This window comes from Apium graveolens, chromosome 8 (assembly GCF_009905375.1).
Source record: "Apium graveolens cultivar Ventura chromosome 8, ASM990537v1, whole genome shotgun sequence".
Classification (NCBI taxonomy): Eukaryota; Viridiplantae; Streptophyta; class Magnoliopsida; order Apiales; family Apiaceae; genus Apium; species Apium graveolens.
In genome coordinates this window covers 265,663,063-265,672,346 of record NC_133654.1, presented here as the reverse complement: position 1 = coordinate 265,672,346, position 9,284 = coordinate 265,663,063, and the positions used below count along the sequence as shown (strand labels likewise).

Sequence of the window (9,284 nt, the reverse complement as noted above, 5' to 3'; positions counted from 1 at the left end):
ACCAACTTTTTCAAATTTATATTCGTTGTTTATAGTATTGATTTTAAGAAGGTTCTTGTTCCCCGATAATCGTGAATAGTTAACGAACACACTATTTCCTGGCCTTTGGATCGGGAGATTAAAAAAAAAAATTCCCGTTCCGCGCTTTTTATCCGCGGACAGACATCCCTTCCGCGCTTTTTTTCCGCGGAACGGGTAATTACCGTTTTGCCCTTAATGAGCTTCCGCGGATATTATGCGCGGATGGCCCGAAAACATATAACCAACAACAGACGGGTTGTTTTGTTCTTGTTAACCTAAAATAGAAGCAGTACAGGCGATTTATGGCGATTTTAGGGGCGATTGAAGGGTGATTAAGTGTTCTTCATAAGTTTCTTTCGATTCCAAGCTATTAAGGTTAGCTTTCTTAAGTTTCTTTTCGATTCCAATTCATATGTGTATGTGTGTATAACGTGTATGTATAGAATTGTGATTGTATTGATGTATGATTGTGATTGAATAGATTTGTGATTGTGTAGAATTATGATTGTGGGCCTAATTCGATTTTTGGATTGTGGTGTATAAAATTTTGAATTGTGGATTGTGGTTGTATAGAATTTCGAAATTTGGATTTCGAAATTTGGATTGTGATTATATACAAATTTGAATTCTGATTGTATATGTTGGTTTCGAATTTGGACTGTTGGTTTGGTTTCGAAGTGGTTTGGTTTCTTAGAATTGCGATTGTGATTGTTGGCTTGGTTTTGAATTCTGAAGTGTATATTTCGAAGTGGTTTGGTTTCGATGACTTGTTTTGTGCGACTTGTTTCGATTGTGTGACTTGTTTTTGTGTGACTTGTTTTTGTTAGTAATTGTTTTGTTTAATTGCAATTGGTGAGAATTTAGGAATTGTTCTTGATTATTAATCTAGGATGATGATTGTTAAATGATTGTACACAATGTTGATTATGTTGTTGTTTTGTTTGTGTAATATTGTTGAAGTGATGAACTAGGTCATATTTATTGAATTCTTTTCATGTTTATTGTTTCAGGATGGATAATATATTGACGGGTCCAGTTAGTCATGCCGTTATTTTTTATAACGATTACCATGTGAGTTCGGATGTTTGGGAGGGGCATGAGCGCAGTTGGAGTGTTATTGTGGGAACAGGAATATGCGTAAGTGGGTATTGTCTGATGCGCAGAAGGACTTGTTGCATAGCCTTAGTTTCAGTGTGTTTTCAAATCCGGGTGTGGTGTTACAGAATGATGCTAGGCTTGTCACGACACTTGTAGAGAGGTGGCGGCCCGAGACAAACACTTTTTTCATGAGACAAGGGGAAATGACAGTGACTCTGGAGGATGTTGGGTATATCTTGGGTTTACCGATCGCTGGACGTCCGATAGTTGGTGATGTACTTGATAGTGGTGCGGGGTACTTTGCTACACACTGGTTTGAGCCGTTGAATGACGAGGAGGTGAAGTTGGCATATGGTAGGGGAGGCATAAAGTACACATGGTTGTTTCAGACATATGGGATGGCTGATCCGGGTCCTGATCCGAGGAGGATTGCTATCCACACATGCATACTTGCTCCTGGTTGTTGGTTCTGTGTTGTTTCCTACTAGTAGTAGGAATGTTGTGCACCCGAGGTACATTGTACACCTTCGTTCACTTACAACTTTGCATTCATGGTCCTGGGGTTCTGCTGTCCTATCTTATTATTACCGGGGGCTAGAGCATGCAGCACAGAAGGGGGCAAAGATGATATCTTGTTGTATGTGGTTGTTGCAGTTGTGGGCATATGAGCGGTTCTTGATTGGGAGACCTCTTCCGGATCCTATCAGGGATTCTTACCAGTTGCTGAGTTCTGGGCTAGGCTGGAAGATGTTGTTGTTGAGGAGGGGGGGAGGAGGAAGATCTGGAGGAGGAGCCTAAGGGAAGAAAGGGGAAAAAAGAAAATGAGGCGAAGGAGGTGAAGGAAAAGGAGGTTACTGGTAGGGGTAAGGGTAGGGGGAAGAAGGGGACAGAGGTGAAGGAAAAGGAGGTTACTGGTAGGGGTAAGGGTAGGGGAAAGGGTGGGAAGGGTAAGGGTAAGGCTGATGATGTTGTTGATGATGCTATGGAAGAGGATGTTCCTGGGGGAAGGGATTGTTATTGCTGCTAAGAGGAAACGGGGGACAGGTAGGCGAGACAGTAGATTGGCGCCTCATCATAGCTTGCCACATTACAGAGGCGAGTTTGATGTAGTAGCATGTGATATTGTGGAGTGGACACCATATGCCCACTTTCACGAGGTGGAGGATGATTCAGATGGTGACCATGACATATCTGATTACGATTGGGAGGCTCATTACTTTGGACTGGCCAGGATTCCGGTGTTATGTTATGAGGTTGTTGAGTATCAGCATTCTGGCAGGGTGATGAGACAGTTTGGGTTCAGGCAGGGTATCCCACGGTCACCGGTGAACATGACAGAGTATAGGAAGCCTATGATTCCGTTCAATCCTTATAACTGGTGTGGGATATGGTTTGCAGAGATTGGTGAGTGGACCTGTTTCAGTCATCACCCGGAGGTTGTAGTGGCACACCAGCCAGATTCAGTTGATGACACGGGCTATATGCAGTGGTACTCAGACATTGCACGGATGCGTGTGGGGAGGTCACTACCAGTGCCAGAGCCACAGTACAGCACGAGGGAGTTGTTTAACAACGCCCAGGCATTTGACCTTGTAAGTTTTTAATAACTGTTTCCCTTGTACTCCCATATAACTTTATCCTTGTCCTAGCATCTGATTATATGTCACAACTGTCATTGCAGATACAGAAGGGCTTGGCATGCTTGCAGGCTATGGATAACAGCATTCCCCCTGAGTATGCTGAGGAGTTTGGGAGGATTGCACCTATATTTGTGGAGCCTTACTGTCGATTCATGCAGGATATTAGAGGTCCGGCTTATAAGGCTCCATCATTCCAGCATGTTCTTCTATCTCCCGAGGCGATGAGGCCTATATCTGGAGGTAGTCGACAGCCAGATGTCATTGACATGGTGTCTCAGGCCCCGACACAGGCTTCTATATTTACAGCAGGTTCTTCTTCCAGGGCGGAAAAGATGGATGTTCGTCGCCCTGTTGAAGAGAAATAGGAGATTAATAAAGGGGCTCAAGTGGGAGAGGATGGAGGCTATTAGGAGGGATTGGGGATGGGGCGGTTTGGAGGTGTCGGCTCCTATTAGACACGATCTCATGTGGACATTGGATGCAGCTGTTATGCAGAGTTTGGAACCCAAAGCATGGCTAGATGATAGGATCATATATGCTTACATGGTATGAACTTTAAAATTAGTTCATTCATTCTTGTTTTTCCTTTTATTTCATTTCGGGTTTTTTTATTATACAATTGTTGTGTGATAATCTGTTTGTTGTTGTGGTTGTTGCGTGATCGTGAGGAAGCAATAGCTGCAGCGGGGGTTTATCTGAGGGTACCTTCGTACTACTTCATGGATCCACTTTTTCGGTAGTTGAGATTGAATTGCCCCCGCCATGGCTTGATCTTGATCGATAATAATAGCCAAGGGTGCTTTCCCTTAAACGACCTATAACCAAGTACCCAAAACCCACTCAAATGTAGCCTTCAACTCATCACGCATTAGTGCAAATCCAAAGAGAACCGATTGATAGTGACGGTTCACCCCGGTGAAAGGCACAAACGGCATAGCATACCTATTTGTCCGATAAGTTGTATCGAACACAACCACATCATCAAAATTTTTGTAGGCCAACAAGGACCGAGGGTCAACCCATAAGAGACACTTCAATCTTCCTTCTTCATCAATAAGAGTGCGAATAAAAAAATTTCATCCACTTTCCTCCTCTAACCGATGTAACAAATCCAATCCCGCTTGAGCATCATTCACACCAAAATTATCCTTTCTAAAATCACGCAACACATTTCTCAAATGTTGAGCATTAAACCCTACTTGTTCCGCCCCTCCGTGCATTTTTCCAAATATATTCATTTGTTGCCTAGGTGCGATACCCGAAATATGAAGGCTCTTAATTAAATTCTTTTGGGCGGCGGTTACATGTCGTTCCCTTTTAATCAAACCCATCTTAGAAGGAGACACAACTTCGTGATTGTGATTTAACTCCAAGGACGTTATCTCCCAATGACTTGTTTTTCGCCTATTAATCACATTAAATCCTAAATTTACAACCACTTCTTGGAATTTTATCTCTACGCCTTTTTTTCTTCGTACTGTCTATACTTTCAATCAAAATTTCATCATCATCTACGCGTTCCTTATCGCGGTTCTCTCCCGCTAAATTACAAACATAAGTATGGGCATATATTGATTTGTCGACACGCTTTTGTGTATTTTGGATCTTAATTACAAAACCATTTCTCAAAGCGTAAACCCTAATTACATTCTCCGCGGCTACTAAATTTAGGAAATTTTGAGTCAAGAAAGAAATTACCATATGTTCTTCTTCAACAACACTACTACCCTTATCTCACTACTATCATGCATAACCTCACTACTTTCATGCAAAAATTCATTTACAAACCTATTTTCACAAACAAAAACTTCTTCATCACAATCATCAACAAGATTCACATAGGGTACACTATCATTACGCAAACAACTACCACTAACATCATCAACTTCATTATTTACAACATCATGAACAACTTTATAAATTTTTTTCAAAGCTTTTCTACCTTCAAATCTAGTAAACATCTTATCCATAATGAAAATAAGAAAAAAGTAAGAAATGTAGCTTACCCAATGCAATATAGTAACCAAGGATGAAAAAAAGCTGTGAATCCCCCCAAAATCACTCTCCAATCAGCCAAACTTGCAGAATTGGTAAAGTATGATTGTCCTAGGTGATAAACTGTAAAGTACAGTGCTTCCGCGTATAATATCCGCGGAAGGGGAACAGGCTCCGCGGATAAAAAGCGCAGAAGGTATGTCTTTCCGCGGATAAAAAGCGCGGAACGGGGATTTTTTTTTTAATCCTTGTGTTCGTTAACTGTTCCCTGACACACGATTGTCAGGGAACATGACCCTTTTAAGAATGTGAATAATAAAATATAATACTCTTTCTGTTTTTTTATATGCTCATTTGACTTTCTTGCACACAATTCCAAGTTCTTTGACCATATAGATAAAATAATATTTTTTTAAAATTTTTCTTTGTAAATTAAATTTTAGTTATATTTTTTTATTCAAAAAAAAATATTATTCTAACTATGCGGTCAAATCACTTAGAAGTGTGTGCACAAAAGTCAAACGTCGTATAATAAAAAACAGAGGGAGTATATGAGTAAATTTCGTTATCGCATTTCAAAATTAGTCGCCATCCAACAGAAGAAGGGTGTTTTCAAGAAGACTAACGTATATCCAACACACCGATTTGAGGATCGTGTTTAAAAAAAATTACCCTTTCCCTGTAGGGGAAAGACCGTTTGCATTAGTCTTTCCGTATATTATGCGTGAAACGAGTAAATACGAAAATATCTTTAAAATATATACGCGTAAGGTCTCGAATCAGTTTAAACCCGAAAGATCAACCCATTTTTCGGGTATTCAGTCAAAATACATTCGATCAGAGTTTTAACCGCGATTTCGTGGCGAACTGGAGGATATTTTCCTGCAACTCACCGATTCCATCCTTTTTTCATCGATTTCACCCACGTTTCTCCTACAAGATTCGTAATTTCGTTTAAATTAGGATTTTAATTCGGGTTTTTAGAGTTAGGGTTCATGGAAATGCATACAAGAATTATACATACGATTTGTGTGTATATATTCATTCGTAAATACTTTATTTGTATACATGGATTTCTTTAATCATAATTTCAGTCGTAATTTGTGTGTAATTTTAATTTGTATGTACGGGTTAAGCGATAATTGTTTGTATGTACGGGTTAAGGGTGTAAATCCAGTTTTTATGTACATTATGAATGTTAATTGTGTTTAAAATTGTTTGGGAATACACTTTTATAGTTCTTGACTGTTAGATGTTAGATGAATGTTCTCAAAGAAAGATGAAGAAAAATTTAATTAGATGGTTGTTCAATTAGAGGGTTGTTGAATTCATGAATTTGTATCGATAATTTTGAAAGAATTTATATAGTCATTTTAGGAAACATTATGAAATTATTTTAGTAAATATGAATGTGATGATGTGGTCAATTTTTAATGTAGGATGTGTAGTTGAAGTATCTAATGTTGAATTATATGTATATTGTTTCAGGATGGATAACATATTGTCGGGTCCAGTTATTCATACCGTTATCTTTGATAACGAGTATCATGTGAGTTCAGAAGCTTGGGAGGGACATGAGCGGGGTCCTTTGGAGTGTTATTGTGGGAACAGAAACATGCGTCGTTGAGTTTCGTCTGATGCTCAGAAGGACTTGTTGCATAACATTGGTCTTGGTGTGTTTGTAAATCCGGGTGTGATGTTGCAGAATGATGTGAGGCTTGTTACGACATTTGTGGAGATGTGGCGTCCCGAGACCAACACCTGCATTTAATGTGGGATGTGTAGTTGAAGTCTCAATGTCATTCAAGAGGTAGAATATGTGAAGCAAGAAGAAGAAAAGTTTGTCGGCCTTCTTAAAGGCCTTCAAAACACTCCATCACCTGTTATAATATTTAGCGAGAGCCAAGCCGAATTTGATAAAATACACGAGTATCTGATGTCAAAGGGAGTCAAGGATGTGTCAGTTCATGCTGGTAAAGATAATGAAGAGAGACAACATGCAATATCCTATTTTTAAGCAGGCAAGAAAGCAGTGTTAGTGGCCGCTGATTTGGTCCCAAATGGTTTCGATTTTCCTAACAATCATCACGTGATCAGTTTTGAAATGCCAGAATAAATTGAACACTATATACATAGAATTGGAAGATGTGGAGAAACTGGAATTGCAACGACATTCATCAACAGCAGGCAGAGTGAAACCACTCTTCTCGATCTGAAGCACGTGTTGATAGAAGCTAAACAAACAGAAGCAGTAGCTTTTGGTAATGCAAGTTTGTCTAATGACTGTGCAAATTGTGGTGGACCTTGTCATGGTATTCAAAGTATTAAACTGGAGCATCTGAATATTCAAATGGCGCAATTTTGGGATTTAAATGCAGGTCACTAGTGGTTTATGTGACTGGAGGTTGTGATTTGTACTAAACTCTAATGTTAAGTAATTGGCATTTGGGCAGTAAATCAGTGTTTATATATGTCTAAAATGACACAAGATTTAAAGATTAGGCAGTTTGTTGGCCATATCATATTTTATTTTATCCAACATTGACAATAACATCTACTCCCAGTGTATGATCTGTTAGATTCTAAGTACCCAATTCTGCTCACTTGTTCGAAATTTTTTAAGACCCAATTGTCACTAGCAATCCAAAAAAAGAAGAAGACATTAGTAAGATAAAAAGGCTTATGGATGATGAATGATCTATTTTTTAAATTTCAGCTTGATATTATTAATCAACTGTTTTCAACTCACATAAAATTCAAAATCTCCTAATTTTAGTCCACATAGGACTAGTGTTCCAGCTACAACTAGAATGCAACTAAAAAAGAGTTGTTCAACTTTACCCACTTCTAATTTGATTTGGAAACAGTGAACATCAAAGTCTATATAAAGACCAAAGTATAGATAAATCTCATACATAGATTATTTATCTGTCAAGATTCAGGTAGTTTTTACGAAATTAAATTTGTGCAGAAGCCATGTAAGACATAAACGAAAGTCTATTACTTCCACAAAGTTCACAGCACAATGAACCATTGCCTACAGAGTGGAAGCCTCCATTGGCCATTATAAATATATCTCATAAAGATTGCGAAACAATTTGGAAGAAAAATCGAATACTTGTTGAAGGTGAAGATATTCCACCTCCGATAAGTTTTTTCGAGGACATGCAATTTTCAAAACCTTTTTTGAGAAAGTTGGCAGAGAAAGGCATTGTGCAGCCAACTCCTATTCAAGTTCAGGCTCTTCTTATGAATTTATCAGGAAGGGATATGATGAGGATGGCGTCGACAGGGTCTGGCAAGATGTTGTCATTTGTGTTGCCAATGATCATGATGGCTATTCAAGAAGAACATATAATGCCTTTTGTTGGTAGGGAAGGACCATTAGGTTTAGTAGTATGTCCATATTGAGAGCTTGCTAAGAAAATATACGATGTTGTGGAGGAGTTTGTTGAATATACGAGGGAGTATAATGATTATCCGGTTATAAGGTCGATGCTTTGTATTGGTGGTGTTGATACAAGGTCACAATTGGAGATATTGAAGAGAAGTGTTCATATTGTTGTAGCTACACCTGGAAGGTTGAGCTGCATGCTAAGTTAAATTTGATGAATCTTGATAAATATCGATATTTGGTTCTGGACGAGGCTGATAGAATGATGGATTTAGGTTAGGATAACATGAAGGAATTTATTGATTGTTTTAGAAAACAAAGGCAAAAAAATTATGTTTTCTGCAATCATGCCAAAGAAAATCTGAGATTTTGCTAGGAGTGTGTTGGTTAAGCCTGTTATTGTCAATCTTGGTAAAGAAGGATCAACAAGTCTCAATGTCATTCAGGAGGTAGAATGTGTGAAGCAAGAAGAAGAAAAGTTTTCCGGCCTTCTTAAAGGCCTTCGAAAGATTCCACCACCTGTTATAGTATTTAGCAAGAGCCAAGTTGAAGTCGAAAAAATACACGAGTATCTGATTTTAAAAGGAGTCGAGGTTGTGTCAGTTCACGGTAGTAAAGATAATGAAGAAAGACAACATGCAATCTCCTCTTTTAAAGCAGGCAAGAAATAGGTGGTGGTGGCCACTGATGTGGTCTCAAAGGGTTTCGATTTTCCTAATATTCAACATGTGATCAATTTGGATATTCCAGAAGAAATTGAACACTATATCCATAGGATTGGAAGATTTGGAGAAACTGGAATTGCAACGACATTCCTCAATAGCAGGCAGAGTGAAACCACCCTTCTCGATCTGAAGCACGTGTCGATAGAAGCTAAACAAACAGAAGCATTAGCTTTTGGTAATGCAAATTTATGTAATGACTGTGCAAATTGTGGTGGACCTTGTCATGGAATTCAAAGTATTAAACTGGAGCATCTGAATATTCAAGAGGCACAATTTTGGGATTTAGATGCAGGTCACTGGTGGTTTATGTGACTGCAGGTTGTGATTTGTACTAAACTGTAATGTTAAGTAATTGGCATTTGGTCAGTAAATCAGTGTTTATATATGTCTAAAATGACACAAGATTTGAAG

At 38.7% G+C, this 9,284-nt stretch overlaps 1 pseudogene; it reads left to right on the top strand.

Annotated features, from left to right (window-relative positions):
- Window positions 1-3,155: 3,155 nt before the first annotated feature.
- Window positions 3,156-9,185, top strand: LOC141680939 (DEAD-box ATP-dependent RNA helicase 35-like; annotated as a pseudogene).
- Window positions 9,186-9,284: the final 99 nt, after the last annotated feature.